General features: G+C 43.2%; 1 long non-coding RNA gene across 2 annotated transcripts in view; it reads left to right on the top strand.

Moving 5' to 3' along the window:
• LOC122703652 overlaps positions 1-15,294 on the top strand; it is a 71,055-nt gene that overhangs the window by 19,169 nt on the left and 36,592 nt on the right. Inside the window, exons 1-2 of one of the 2 annotated variants that reach the window (XR_006343551.1) lie at positions 9,832-10,013; positions 15,072-15,284. This is a non-coding gene — a long non-coding RNA (uncharacterized LOC122703652). Of the gene's footprint in view, positions 1-9,831; positions 10,014-15,071; positions 15,285-15,294 lie in introns of those variants that run through there. The other variant, XR_006343552.1, reaches the window with a different exon arrangement.

Consider the following 15,294-nt stretch of genomic DNA (forward strand, 5'->3'; position numbering starts at 1 on the left):
CTCAGCAGTGGCCACAGGGCTGAAAAAGGTCAGTTTTCATCCCAATTCCAAAGAAAGGCAATGCCAAAGAGTGTTCAGACTACCATATAGTTGTGTTCATTTCACATGCTAGCAAGGTAATGCTCAAAATCCTTCAAGCTAGGCTTCAACAATACATGAACCAAGAGTTTTCAGATGTTCAAGTTCGGTTTAAAAAAGGCAGAGGAACCAGATATCAAATTACCAACATCCACTGGGTCTTAGAAAAATCATGGGAATTGAAAAAACTTCTTCCATTTCATTGACTACGCTAAAGCCTTTGATTGTGTGGATCACAGCAAACTGGAAAATTCTTAAAGAGATGGGAATACCAGATCACCTTCCCTGCCTCCTGAGAAACCTGTACTCGGGTCAAGAAATAACAGTTAGAACTGGACATGGAACAATGGACTGGTTCAAATTTGGGAAAGAAGTATGTCAAGTATTGTCACCCTGTTTATTTAACTAATATGCAGAGTACATCATGAGAAATGCCCGACTGAATGAATCACAAGCTGGAATCAAGATTGCTAGGAGAAATATCAACAATCTCCGTTATGCAGATGATACCACTTTAATGGCAGAAAGTAAAGAGGAACTAAAGAGCTTCTTGATGAGGGTAAGAGAGTGAAAAACCTGGCTTAAAATTAAACATTCAAAAAACTAAGATCATGGCATCCAGTCCTATCACTTCATGGCAAATAGATGGGGAAACAGTGGAAACAGTGGCAGATTTTATTTTCTTGGGCTCTAAAATCACTGTAGACAGTGTCTGAGGCAATGAAATTAAAAGATACTCTTTGGAAGAAAAGCTATGACCAACATAGAGAGCTTATTAAAAAACAGAGATACCACTTTGTGCACAAAGGTCTGTATAGTCAAAGCTATGATTTTTCCAGTAGTTATGTACAGATATGAGTTGGACCATAAAGAAGGCTGAGCACTGAAGAGTTGATACTTTTGAACTGTGGTGCTAAGAAGACTCTTCTTAGCTGAGAGTCCCTTGGACTGCAAGGAGATCCAACCAGTTCATCCTGAAGGAGATCAGTCCTGGGTGTTCATTGGAAGGACTGATGCTGAAGCTGAAGCTCGAATACTTTGGCCACCTGTTGAGAAGAGCCAACTCACTGGAAAAAAACCCTGATGCTGGGAAAGATTGAAGGCAGGAGGAGAAGGGGATGACAGAAGATGAGATGACTGGGTGGCATCATCGACTCAATGGACATGAGTTTGAGCAGGCTCCAGGAATTTTTGAAGGACTGGGAAGGCTGGCATGCTGCAGTCCATAGGGTCCCAAAGAGTTGGACATAACTGAGTGACAACAACAAAAACAACATGCATATAAACATCTTGAGTCATACTTTCATCTCTAAGAACTTAGCATATTCTGCTGACTTTCACATTTAAATGCTGTGAGAAAGCCCGAGGGTCACCTTACCCTTTTCCCCTTAGAAATAACTTGATTTTTCCTCTATGCCACAGAATCATCTCCATTCACTTCATTAAATCATACTAGAATAGTTTTATTCTGAACTTGTTTTTCCTGGGACATACTGTAGTCTCTCAGTCTCTGCATTTCAACCTCTTTTTTTTTTAATTTTTGGAAATCTTAAAACTCACTTAAAATATTTGTCTTATATTCTCCCTTCTTTTTTTTTCCCCCAGGGGCTATTACATGACCTATCTTCACTACCAATTTCTTCTAGAAAATTTTGTAATGTGTTTCTTTTCCATTTCATCTTGCTTATTTTCTCAGCCTTACTTTTTACATCCCTGAGTGAGCTTTTAGCCACATACAGGTTTTTTTTTTCTTGTAATAAGAGTCTCATTTCCATAATGGCTTTGATTTTCTCACTTTTCTACTCAGAGGCGCTATAGGTCTCCTTGGAGTTTTACTCTCAGAAAGGTCACCCTTTCATTAACATCTTTGCCTTCATGAAGAAATAGTTGCTTATAATTTTTTTAAGCTCCGTGACATTGTTTTTTTCTGGTAAATATTCTATATGAACCTTTTACTTTTCATGTTTTAACTCTGCATTTCTGCTTGGAGTCAATCTGCAAAGATTGTACCTTATTTCAGGACAGTTTTTCAATGAGTCACCTATTTGCAGGATAGTGTTGGAGGCAGCAGAGAATTAAGTTTCAGTAGCTGAGGGTCTGAACTGTAAGGCGATTTCAGCTTTATTCTTCCAAGCCCTCCCAGACCAGAGGGCAGCATTTCCTATCTACCTTTCTACACCAGTCACCTGTTTCTGTCCAAGGTGCGATCACTGTGAAGTTCCCCGCTCACTTCTAATTCTGCTCCGCTTTCATCAAACAGGGAGATAGAAGTCTCCCAAAGGCCAAGGCATGTAAATCTTGTCCTTGAGCATTTTCTACCTGCTGTGGAGAATTCAGGGCTTCCTTGACAGCTCAGATGGTAAAGGAGCTACTGTTCCTCATTTGGTTCTCTTTCTATTCACCTCAGTAAACTATTCATCTCCAGTAAAGGTAGCCCTAAGCTGTTCTTCCGGGGCTTCCCAAGTGGCTCAAATGGAAAAGACTCTGCTTGAAATGCAGGAGACCTGGGTTTGATCTCTGGGTCAGGAAGATCCCATGGAGAAGGGAAGGGCAACCCACAAGACAAGAGCCTGGTGGGCTACAGCCCAGGGAATCCCAAAGATCAGACATGATTGAGCAACTAAACTACCTGAATGGCATCCCAGACAATCCCTGCCTTTCCTTCTGTTCTACTTCCTGGGACATCAGTCTTAAGCCGTCAAGGGCACCTGAGAAACCCGAGCAACTTGCAGGAAGACTTCATTCCTCTGCCCCCAGAGCTCCAGGTAGGTGGAGATGGACCACCCCCACCCCCCGGGTCCTCCCTTGTCCTGAATATGACTCTGTCATTGGTACTTACCTCCCTAAAGAGTTTTTAATGCTGTGGGGGAATGTTTGGGGGCAAAACAGCAAATTATTTAAAAGGATGCAAAAAAAAAAATCTCTTAATTATAAATGGACAGAAATTATCAAAATAGTAATGACAGTTATTATTTCTGAATAGCAGAATCAAGAATGATTGTCATTTTTTGTAGTTTTGAATTTCCTACAGAAGCTACATAATTACTTGCATAACCAGAAAAATATAATGCATTGAAAAGAAGTGCAGCCTCTTGGCTGAAGCCAGTTCTACATATTTTTACCAAATTCACATGTATATTTTTACCAAATCCAGGCGTATGTTCCTCTCCAGCTCCTGAGCAGACATGCCCCTCACCCTCCATCCCTAATCTACTGAATAGGCATGAGGCTAAACAAGGTTAGCAAGGAGCTCTCCCACAAGCCATGAAAGAGAGAAGAGGAAATGCCTTGAGCTTGCTGAAGGGTCAAGATGCTATCATCATTATGAGAGCCATTTCCAACCATCTTAGATAAACTGCTCATCCCCAGCTTATCCTCTGCTTTTTGCTTAGCTAAACCTCTGAGATGAATTTTCTTTGTTGACAGAAGCAGTGCAAATGGATGTAGAAATCTCCTTCTAGGGAGTGGACCTCACAACAGCCTTTGCTCAAGGCTTTGAGCCTAGATCCTTCCTTGTCTATGTTACCTTTCTCAGGGGAAATGCAAGCCAAAGAGTACGACCCTCACTACTCAGAAACAGGAACAAGAGGCTGAGACTGGAATAGCTGACAGAGACAGAGGCTGAGATAAGAGGCACTTCAAAAGTAAGGGGTCAGCTCAGCTTAGTCGCTCAGCTGTGTCCAACTCTTTGTGACCCCTTGGACAGTAGCCTATCTGACTCCTCTGTCCATGGAATTTTTCAAGCAAGAATAATGGAGGGGTTGTTGTTTCCTCCTCCAGAGGATCTTCCTAACCCAGGGATCAAACCCGCATGTCTTGTGTCTCCTGCATTGGCAGGCAGATTCTTTATCACTGTGCCACCTGGGAAGCCCGCTTGCTACGCCTGATCTTAGCCCAAAGGCCAAGAGAAAATAAAAACACAGCAGCTGGCAGAAACTGGGCAATTCGAACTAAATTGAATGTTGAAATATTTTAAATGCCCGAACATGCCACAGTCTTGATACCAGATATATACTTACATGCATGTGCATGCCATTTACAGAAATCCAGGTTTTTTCTTAATACAAGGAATACTTTAACACATAGAGATTCTACTGGTGAACAGTGTGGCTGGCTGATGATGGAGAATGTCAAATGAGTGCACCTACAGGTAAATTTACTGCTCAGAGTTGAGTCAGTGCTGTGTAAATCTTCACAGTAAATTCTGCCTTGACTCATCTGTGTGATAAGATCTCTTTACAAGTTATATTCAGTAATTTTTAACTCCAACAAACCCAACCCCATCACATATTGCCCTTCAACTCAGCCACCAAATCACAGAGCATAGCCAAAGGCAAGGATTATCTCTACATTATCTCTAGAGATTTTTCAGAATCCCTCACTGGAAACAACGAGGAGTCTGAAAATGTTTAGAGGACCATGGATGGCCAAGATTTCCACTGTTGGATCACTTCCTGGAACTTCTGTGCAAAACATTAAGTTTTAAAACGAGAACTACTGTTTATGGATAGCAAGAAAAAAAAAAGACTTTCAACAGGCACCTCATGTCATTGGATTAATTTACCATGCACCTCAGGCAATTCTATTCGTGGCAGAGCTATTCCTCGAGACCTGTCCCCTAGCTGGCACTATAATTAAGGAAGCCTTCCGTCCCCACAGACGCTACCTCTGCAGACTGGAAGGCAGAGCCCATTACGTCTGCCCCGGGCACCTCTGTCTCTCTATCTCTGTGCCACGAACAAGGCAAGCGTGCGCGCTGAACATTAACACAGCCAGGGAGAAAGCATCCCACAGGGCGCATCAATACCCAGCAAAGGATAATGGGATTCCTGTTCAGGCAGCTGTGTCCTGCCCCCTCCCATTAACACCTGTCAGCAGAGCGGTCCACGGGCAGCTCATGTTACAGCTCCACCTCGGACGATCATTAGTGCCAGCCAATGCCGAGGCACCCCACACGGCCAAATAGTGTCCTTTTCTCCTTAAATGCAGACAAACAATGCCTTCTCCTCCAATAGCTGGCACAGACCTTGTTAATCTTTCTTGTTTCACTCCTGTTTTGCCCTGTGTGCAGTGTGTAAGGAGAGATTCTGGGAAGGTAGAAATTAGGTTATTCAAGTTAATTTTAGGACGGGGTCTACTCAGGGGCTTAGAGCCCATCTGAGCTGGCTTGAGTCCCTTAGAGGTAATCGCAGGATGAAAAGAGTGCTCCACTGACTGTGTCAGCTGGTAAACGATCAACATCTACCCTTTGGAGCTTTTTTATAACCATTTGCTAAAAATACAACTGAATGAAGATCCCACGTAGCTAAATATCTCTCTGTCTCTCTTCCCTCTCTTATTTCCCTTCTTCTCTTTCTTCCTTTCCTCCTCCCTCCCCTCTTTCTCCCTTTCTTCCTCATCCTCCTTTTATTCCAAAGTAGAAATGGATAGCCACTGAAAGGAACATTTCTGATCACACACAGAATTAAATGAACTCTGTGACCTAGAACAGAGACCAGAGCCAGGCTGGGCACTGCTCATCTGTCCTTACAAGTGAAACTGCTTTAGAAATATCTGTATGGTAAAAAGTCCAGAAATTCTAACATCTTCCAGATAATGAACTGAGATTTTTACCCAGACATTATTTTTTATTCTATCCAGGAGAATTGGGAAGATACTTCTAGACTCATTCAGCAGAATCCATTCAAAATTTTCCTTGTTATCTTTTTTGACAAACTAGATTTTCCTCTTAGTGCTATGTGTATATGTATGGACTTACAATTCTGCCACATTCTCTCTTAAGGCAATTCAAGTCATTTAGTAATCAGGAGGAAAAAAGCAAAATTTCAGAATGCATTACACATTTATTATTTAATCACTGTCTCCCTCATGTATTTGTGTATTCACTCATTCAGCCACTCACAAAGATTTATTTGGCATCTACTAAATGCCAGAGGTTTGCACATAAAGGATCTAGTTGTGGGTATCTATTTGGGGAAGGGAAGAAAAGGGTAAGTATTTTTACCAAATCTGGTCACTTATAAAGAATTCTGGAAACCAGAGACGCAGAATTTTCAAATCTACTGGCAAACCATGTAGATCAGTTCCAGACCCAGTACCTCTTCACAATGAAGGAGCCTGGAGCAGCTAGAGAAACTTTCTATCTCTCTTTCTCATTCACATTCTTCATAGAAAGTATGAATAAGAAAAAAAAAAATCAAATGCTGATGCTAACCATCCAGAACTTTTGGCAATTATCTTTCATGTGCATGTGTATATGTGTGTTTTCACTTATACCCCAAGTTGTTTGAAATTGCTGATGTCAAACAATTTGACATGCAAAATGGCAATGTGATATGGCTCAACCTAGTACTGAGGATAAGGCTTCCTGAGTGGCTCAGCAGTTAAGAATTCACCTGTAATGCAGGAAATGCGGGTTTGCTCCCTGGTTGGGAAAGATTCCCTGGAGAAGGAAATGGCTACCCATTCCAATATTTTTGCCTGGGAAATCCCATTGACAGAGGATCCTGGTGGGTTACGGTCCACGGGGTCGCAAAGAGTCAGACCCGACTTAGTGACTAAACAACAACTACAGTACTAAGGATAGATTTAAGGAATGGGAGTGTAGCATTCATGCTATTTATATCCTGATTTTTAAAATTTAATTGTGAAGCACACTCTCCTTTTTCTGACATTCAACATTTTAACAGTTTAAAAGTAAACGAACTGAGCATAATAATTTCCAGTAGCTCAACACTTTCCATTTTATAGATAGAAGATGAATGGATAGTCGTAGCAAACTATTAACTTTTTCTGCATTTTAATATTGTTTTGAAAAGCATCCATAGCTCAAGTTTCTTCCAGTCACATCATTGAAACTTTAAGGTTAACTTCAAGATGTACTCATCAGCCTCCAATGAAATAGCACACATGTTCACTTAGAATTTTTATATTCAGCTCAATTTTTGAATAATGCTGATAAATCAAGGACTGTTAGTATGTACACTTCACCCTGATCTCCCACAAAATTAGTTTTTGTAATCAACAGCTTGTCCTGCCTAAACATCTACCTGCCATCATTGCTAATATACACGTTGCCATCTATTTGTTGAAATAGTCTTCCTGATTCATAATAGTGTCTTCCCCTGGGGACACCCCACTGCTACAGGCTTACTGGCTGTGTTCTCTGACCCCTGCCAGCACCACTGAACAGGTAAGTTCAAATACCCATACCTCAGTTACCTGGAAACAGTGGGACCTTTGTGAATAAGACTGGAAAAAGGAGGTGGGACCACACAAAGAGAAAAAAAAAAGATGAAAGCATTCATTTACATTACATTTCTGGGATCATTAAGTTGAAAATCTGAAAGAGAGAAAACGCGTCTGTTTCATTTAGGCAAAAGCTTTAGTGGGGTACAGTGGGGGGAATTCTGCATACCCACTGCCTCTCAACCTTCCCTAGGAAATCTTCTTATGGACATGAATCACCCGCTTTCCATCTGCCTTACCATATTTCACCAAGCATGTGATGGAAAACAACTTAGAAAACCCCCACTGGTGGCACATCAAGCCCTCAATGAGCCCTACCCATTTTGCACATGGTGGAAATGGGAATTCCAATGGTCGATTACACAGCCTTACTATGATACGTTCTTAAATGGTCACAAATAAAACATAAAATTCTTTTAAGCAATTTCAGTTCCCCAAAATTGTAGAGAATGAAGATACTGGAAAATGGTTTTTGTCTCAGATAGTTCTTTAGGTTTAAATTTGAATTAAGTGTCTATTTGCTGAGTTATATTCACCCTGTACAGGCTTCCCTTGTAACTCAGTCGGTAAAGAATCTGCCTGAAATGCAGGAGACCTGGGTTTGATCCCTGGGTTGGGAAGATCCCTTGGAGAAGGAAACGGCAACCCACTCCAGGATCCTTGCCTGGAAAATCTCAAGGACAGAGGAGCCTGGTGGGCTGCAGTCCATGGGGTCACAAAGGGTCAGGTATGACTGAGCGACTAACACTTACTTATTCACCCTATACATCCCTACACATGGAGGAATTTTAGCCAAATAGCCTGACACTTCAGGAGCAGATGTAGCTCACATTTTCTTAGCCTCTGAAAGTAGCACTACCAATGCTTCATGTCTCGACAACATCCATTTCCTTTAGGACCTTTGAGGATGGTTTCGGTGCCCTTCCAATGTCTCATCCAGAAGTGAGAGAAAGAGCCTCAGCTGTTTGTAAAGAAAAGGCAGCAACTGAGACACAGTGACAATGACAGTCATTTGCAAAATGGTTTGAAAATATTTGCATTTGAAATTGTAAACTTACAAGTATTGTTTCCCTTATCTTTCTTAGGAGCAAAACAGAGACAATCCCCCAAGGTAGTAAGCTAGCTGCAAAGTCGCTAGCAGAAGCAATCAGCCCTAAGTCCTCTTTTTCATCTCCCCTGAGTCATGGAGCACAGAGAATGCATCGTTGGGGCCGGTCAGCTGGCAGGACAGCACATACATAAACCTCCTGTGAGCACATGGAAATCATTGCTGGTCTGGGAAAAAGTCTTTTGTTGTCCACGAGATGATTGATCACATGTTCACAGCTGGAGATTAAACAGACCCCAAGATGTAGCAGTCACCACCTTTTGCCATTATTCCAAAAGTGTAATAAATAGGAATGACCAGAAACCACTCCTCCTCCACAAGCCCAGCTGCTTCTCCTACCCACCCCCTACTGAATGCTCAACACTAATTGTGTTTTAAAATGTCAAATGTTATTTATTTCGACATTTTTTTAAAAATGTCTTCTGAGAGTCAAAACAGTATCTTTAAAGATGAAAATCCTGATAGCAAAATTTACAGCTTTAAAGTCAACATATATTTCTCCCTCTGCTCTGCTGGTGGGTTTGGAAGTCTCCTGCAGAAATAAGAAGACATTGGTCTTCTGAGATGATGTTTCAGTACACTAACCAAAAGTTTAACTAACGATCCCATAGAAACCCTGTTTACTCTAGGTATTCATACAAATACAATATAGGGCTTCCTCAGTGGCTCAGAGGATAAAGAATCTGCCCGTGATGCAGGAGACCTGGGCTCGATCCCTGGGCCAGGAAGATCCCCTGGAGAAGGGCATGGCAACCCATTCCAATATTCTTGCCTGGAGAATCCCACAGACAGAGAAGCCTCCCTGGCTATAGTTGGTGGGGTCAAAAAGAGCTGGACACAACTGAGCGACTACCACTTCCACTTTCATTCAAACAAATACTCGTGATCACATAAACATCATAGAAAATCAATACATGCTGAATGCATTTTCTGTTTTTCATCAGTGTTTCAAATTAAACACAAAGTGTTTGCACTGTGAGACTATCTAATTTATTGGGACAAACTGGGATTTCTGTGTTTTTGTAAGTAACGTTTTATTGGCACCCAGCCACATCCATTTATGTATAGACTGTCTATGGACAGCCTTCATGCTACAACAGCAGAGTTAAGTAGTCAGGACAGAGACCCTACACCCCACGAAGCTGAAAATTTATTATCTGACTCACTACTGCAGAAACATTTTGACAATCCTTGGTTTACTCTACGAAATAAGTTGGCCATAGAACACCCTAGAAAATTATAAGAAGAGAACAAATAGTCACCCATTCAAAATAGATGCACATGTGACTTGATGAAAAGTCAGAGGTGGCTCAGACAGTAAAGCGTCTGCATACAACGAAGGAGACTGAGGTTCAGTCTCTGGGTTGGGAAGATCTCCTGGAGAAGGAAATGGCAACCCACTCCAGTACTCTTGCCTGCAAAATCCTATGGACAGAGGAGCCTGATAGGCTACAGTCCATGGAGTCGCAAAGAATCGGACACAACTGAGTGACTTCACTTTCACTTTTTGCCTTTTCTGACTGGCTGTCATCCATGGCATCTACTTACCTATCTCTGGGACCATCAAATTGTTCACAAGGTGAGCATCCATCACTCAGTCTTTCTCGCTAAAGCATGTACAATCTTGGACCTGGGGGTAAAGACAGCAGCAGAAGTCGTCTGATCTAAACTTGCATGTATAAAGGAGTCGCATCCACAGAAGCCATGTGATGTCATCATGGAATTTCTGCTAGAGCAACACCTGCCACACCGCAGTGCGTCCCATCCCATCCCTGGACAATTCTACCTATTTACAAGGCTTCCCCTAAAGCCCACTTCCACCCTCATAGTAACTTGGCAGATATTGGAAAACCGACAGCTCGACTTCCTGGAAAGGCCCCCCAGCCCCATGGCCTCCCTCCTCCAGGCTGAGGAACCAAGCTCCTCCCTCTGTGGCTCACTGATCACCATCTTGACATGACACACCTCTTGACACTGCTCACTTTTTCCAGCCACAGTCCGAGTCCCCTTTCCTGCATTGCCAGAGCGTCTCTCTTTCTTCTGTTTATTTTCCATTGTCATATAAGTATAGTCGAGCCTTCCCCCAGTGTGGGCTCAACAAAGGAGGAGGAACTCAAGACTTGGAAAGAAACTAAAGCAAGTTGCTTTGCTGTTGTGACCTGAAGTCATGACACTTCCACATCTCATTTTGATCTCAATCTCACTCACTAATGAAGGGCAATGTTAATTGCTCTATGAAATCAGTGCTGGGCTAGGACCCCAAGGACTGAAGGTCTAGTGCAGTATCTGCAACTCCCTGGGCTTGATGAGCTCAGAGAAATTTCCCCATCCATGTGAGTCCCTGTTTCTCGATCTATATAACATTTCCCTCATTAAGAAAGGACAGTAGGTATTCCCCTTTCTTCAGCTAAAGACTAGTTTGAGAATCCAACAGAGTCTTCATTTCCTTCCCCTGAAAAAAAGAAATATAAATCTCCTATGGATTGAGAGATCAGGGAATAAGAGGCAGGTGGTTTTCTGATCACTAAAATCATCCTATAGATTTTACCGAGAAGCTTGCGTTTTGCCCAGAAAGCAGTGAGAGCCTAATTAAAACTTTTTAAATGGGGAAGTGGCATTATCATATTTTTACTTTAAGAGATTAGAAGGTCATCCACATTGAAGAGAATGACCTGCAAAGGCTGGTGGAGGTGTTATGCAGGGCAGAGATCAGGAAGTGTAAGAGGAAGGTGGAGGATGTGAGACAACGAGTTGCTTGTTGGGATCATTGCTCCTTGAGACGTGGGCCTGGAACCCACTGCAGCAGCACCAAGGAGCAGGCTAGCAATGCAGAGTCTCAAACGCCATCACGGAATTTCAAAATCAGGGTCCAAACTTTAACGAGATTGCACCTTAAGGGGAAAAATATCTCATTGGCTACCTCTTAGTTAACAGGTCTTAGAGATGCTAAGGGCAGAACCAAACTTAAGGCAATGCAAATTAAAACAACAACAACAAGTTTGAGAGTTATATACAAGGCAAGACTAAACAAAGTTGATAACACTGGATGTGAGAAATGTAACAAAGAAAGAACAAGGAAATACCCATGATTCTAGCTTAGAGGAGGAGGTGGGTGGTCCTGCCATTTGCTGAAATAGGGAACACAACGAGGAGCAGTTTTGAAGACATTATCAAATTCCCCTTGTGGCATCTCAACTTGAAGTTCCTAGACAATTTGCTGGGTCGTGTCCAACGAGCACTTGGAAGATAAGTTTAGAGCTCAGTACTCAGGTCCTTGGTAAAAGTGAAGCTTTGGGAGTCAAGGCATAGAGACAGCACTTGAAGCTGGGGAAGATGATGTCACACCAACAGTCAAGTGAGATAAGGACTGAAAGTCTCCCAATTTGGGGAATATTTAGACACCTTAATAAAAGCAGGGAGGGTGAAGTAGCCACAGAGTGAGCTGAGGTGAGTGGAAGATGAAAAAGGGAAGATGTTCAGTTTAGAAAGATTCTCCAGGTTTTTGCAAAAAAAAAAAAAAAAGAAAGAAATGAGAGTGGAGGGTTCCACCTTGAGGAGGAAGCTCATTAATAGGATTTTGTTTTATTCCATTTCATTGAAATATGGTATATACTTAATATGCACATAGGCTGAGAGGAAGGAGTTACAGAGAAGCAGGCGGGAAGAGTCAGGGGAGACAGAGAAGATGTCAGAGTAAGAACTTAAGAGGAGGAAGGAGGAGTGGGGTGAACAGGGCAGGTGGGGAACTCACCTGGAACAAGGGTTACCTGTGGCTGCACGGAGCCCAGGCACCAAGGCTCATTATGAACCATAAAGCAAGTCACGGGCTGGCGAGGCCATCCCCAGGGGAGCCAAGGTACTCACATCCCTTTGGCAAACAATGCATTGATCCAAAGTGGCAATTAGTGCCAAGGTACCTGAATGGCGGGGCTTCCCTGGTGGCTCAGTGGTAAAGAACCCACTTGCCAATGCAGGAGACACAGCTTTGATCCCTGGTCTGGGAAGATCCCCTGGAGTAGGAAATAGCAACCCACTCCAGTATTCTTGCCTGGAAAATCCTATGCTGCAGTCCATGGGGTCTCAAAGAGTCAGACATAAGTGAGCAGCTGAACAACCTGAGTGGCATTCCAGACAATCCCTGCCTTTCCTTCTGTTCTGCTTCCTGGGACATCAGTCTCAAGCCGTCAAGGGCACCTGAGAAACCCAAGTGATCTTTCAAGACACTCTGTACATATTTGCAAAAAAAATCCCATTTGTCTTCTAATTAGACTTTAGCTGTTTAGCTTATAAACATGTGCAGTGCTTTCATATCTGTATTTAGACAAGATATAGAGAAAACATCATGTTTCATAAAAGGTGAAAAGCCTGGAGACCAAGAAAACAATTGAATTGTCAGAGGAGAAAGTACTTTTGGGAGTTGACACCTACTCCCTGTTTACAATGGAGCTTGTTCAGGAAATCTTCCATGACTCGTACAGAAAACAAAATCAAGAAATGACTTTGTCAGAATGTGCAAATTTAATCTCCAGGGATGTGGGGAGGGGGGCAACAGGAGCAGTCCTGTAATTACAAGTCACAGGGAGGATTTCATTCTTGGCAGTGATGAGATTGTGCAAATTGGAAAGTATGTAGTGACAGTTGGTGGCAGAAATCCTAGAGAAAACGCAGCCTGCCAGGTACCAATCCGTGCATGGCAACATCATCACGAATGCATGGATGAGTCACATGTCCCCTCACAATGTAAAGCTAGCTCTGCGGTGTGTGATTTTCAAGATTTCATGCTTATTGCTGGCATCACACAGGGTCTCAGGTGACACCAGCCACTCTCTTGTGCTGTTCCTTCTTCCTCTCTAGTCCAAGATCCGGGACATGAAGAATAATAAAGAATTGAGGAAGTTAAACCATCATTTTTCTTGAGAGTAATGGAAAGAGTTAAACTCATCTGGCTTTGAAATTAACAATGAAAAATTAAATTCAAATATGCAAACAACAAACAAAAGGTGACACGTTAAACATCCTTTTAGCAATAGACAGTGACTGAGCCCTTATTCCACGTGAGGGAAAGGACTGCGTCAATCTCTGCGTGACTTCTTCTTTTTCATATTTAACAGATATTCACTGGGCACTGTAGGCTTCCTAGGTGGCTAAAATGGTGAAGAATCTGCCTGCAATGCAGGAGACCTGGGTTCAATCCCTGGGTCAGGAAGACCCTCTAGAAGGCAGTGGCTGCTCACTCCAGTATTCTTACCTGGAGAATCCCATGGACGGAGGAGCCTGGTGGGACTGTAGCCTGCCAGTCTCCTCCGTCCATGGGGTCACAAGAGTCAGACACAACTTTCTGAGTGACTAACACTTTCACTGTTGGGTACTGTGTTAGCTATCTGCTAAGCTTATAGATCGCTGCCTTCATTTTCACATTGTGTTTGTGTGTGTGTGTGTATCCGAAATCCCTCCTTTGACAAGGACAGTAAAAAGGACCACAAACTGGGTGACTTGAACGAGCAACTTATTCCTCTGCAGGCTGGAAGCCTAAGATTGAGGTGTCTGTCATCGGGGTTGACTCCTCCCGAAAATGTTAGGGAGTCTTTTCAGGCCTCTCCACCAGCTCCTGGTGGTTTGCTGACAATTTGAGGGGTTCCTTGACTCACACATTTCTGCCTTCATCTTCACTGAGTGTCCTCACTGTGTGAGTGTCTGTAATCCAATTTCCCCTTTGTATAAGGACACCAGTCATATTGGATCTGGGCCCACCCCTACGACCTCATCTTAACTTGATTCCCTCTGTAAAGACTCATCTCCCAATAAAGTCACGTTCTAAGGCACCGGAGTTTAGTACTCCAGCATATCTTTTTTGGGGGGTAGAGGGAAACACAATTCAACCCATAGCAGGCACTGGTGCTGACCTGGGCACTACATTGGGTACATGTGTGTGTGCTCAGTATCAAAGTCGTGTCCAATACTTTGGGACCCCAAGGACTGCCACCTGATCTGTGGGATTATTCAGGCAAGAATACTGGAGCGGGTTTGCCATTTCCTCCTCCAGGAGAACTTCCCGACCCAAGGATCGAACCTGAGTCCCCTGCATCTCTTGCATTGACAGGTGGATTCTTTACCTCTGAGCCACTTGGAAAGCCCACACTATTGGGTACCAGGTGGATAATGATGAACAAAAGAGAGACTGTTTTTGTCCATGAGGAGCTTAGTATTAGGGCAAAAAGATGGATGTAGAACCAGCGCTTAAATAATTACCCAAATAATTCCAGTTGTGATGAGGTCTCTGAAGGGTTCTGTGAAAACGTATAATGGTGGCAGGAAGACCATCCAGGGGGCTGGCCAGCCACCCCAGGAAGTGACGGTGAGGGTGAGAGCGGCGTGGCCACGGTGGGGCGGGTGTCTCAGGCGGAGGCTGGTGGGTAGAGGAGGTGGATCTTGGCAAGTTCCAAGACCAGGAGGCGGGAGCATATGTCTCAGTGATACAGTCATGAAAAGAGAAAAAGAACTCACCATTTCTCACCGACTGCTCCCTTATCTCCCCACACCTACTTACTGTTCCCCGGGTTACTCACTCCCACTCCCTTCCTCCCTCCTTTCCTAATGTTTCATAGTGTTCAGTTTTGTGTTTTCTCTTCTTTTTCAGGAGTACATTCATGAGCTATCCAAAGCTGGTGACCTGTCTCTACAGATGGTGAGTCCCTGGGTACCTATTTATAGGAAGCAAGCCTCAACCATTCCCAGTCTCCAGGCTGGACCAGGGCTTCTTCTGCATGTTCCAGCATCTTCTATGGCACCATCATTAAGAGCCCAGACTCCGGATCAGACTGCCTGGGTTGGAGTCCTCCCTTTGTTTTCTGTGAGTAGTA

This window comes from Cervus elaphus, chromosome 11 (assembly GCF_910594005.1).
Source record: "Cervus elaphus chromosome 11, mCerEla1.1, whole genome shotgun sequence".
NCBI lineage: Eukaryota > Metazoa > Chordata > Mammalia > Artiodactyla > Cervidae > Cervus > Cervus elaphus.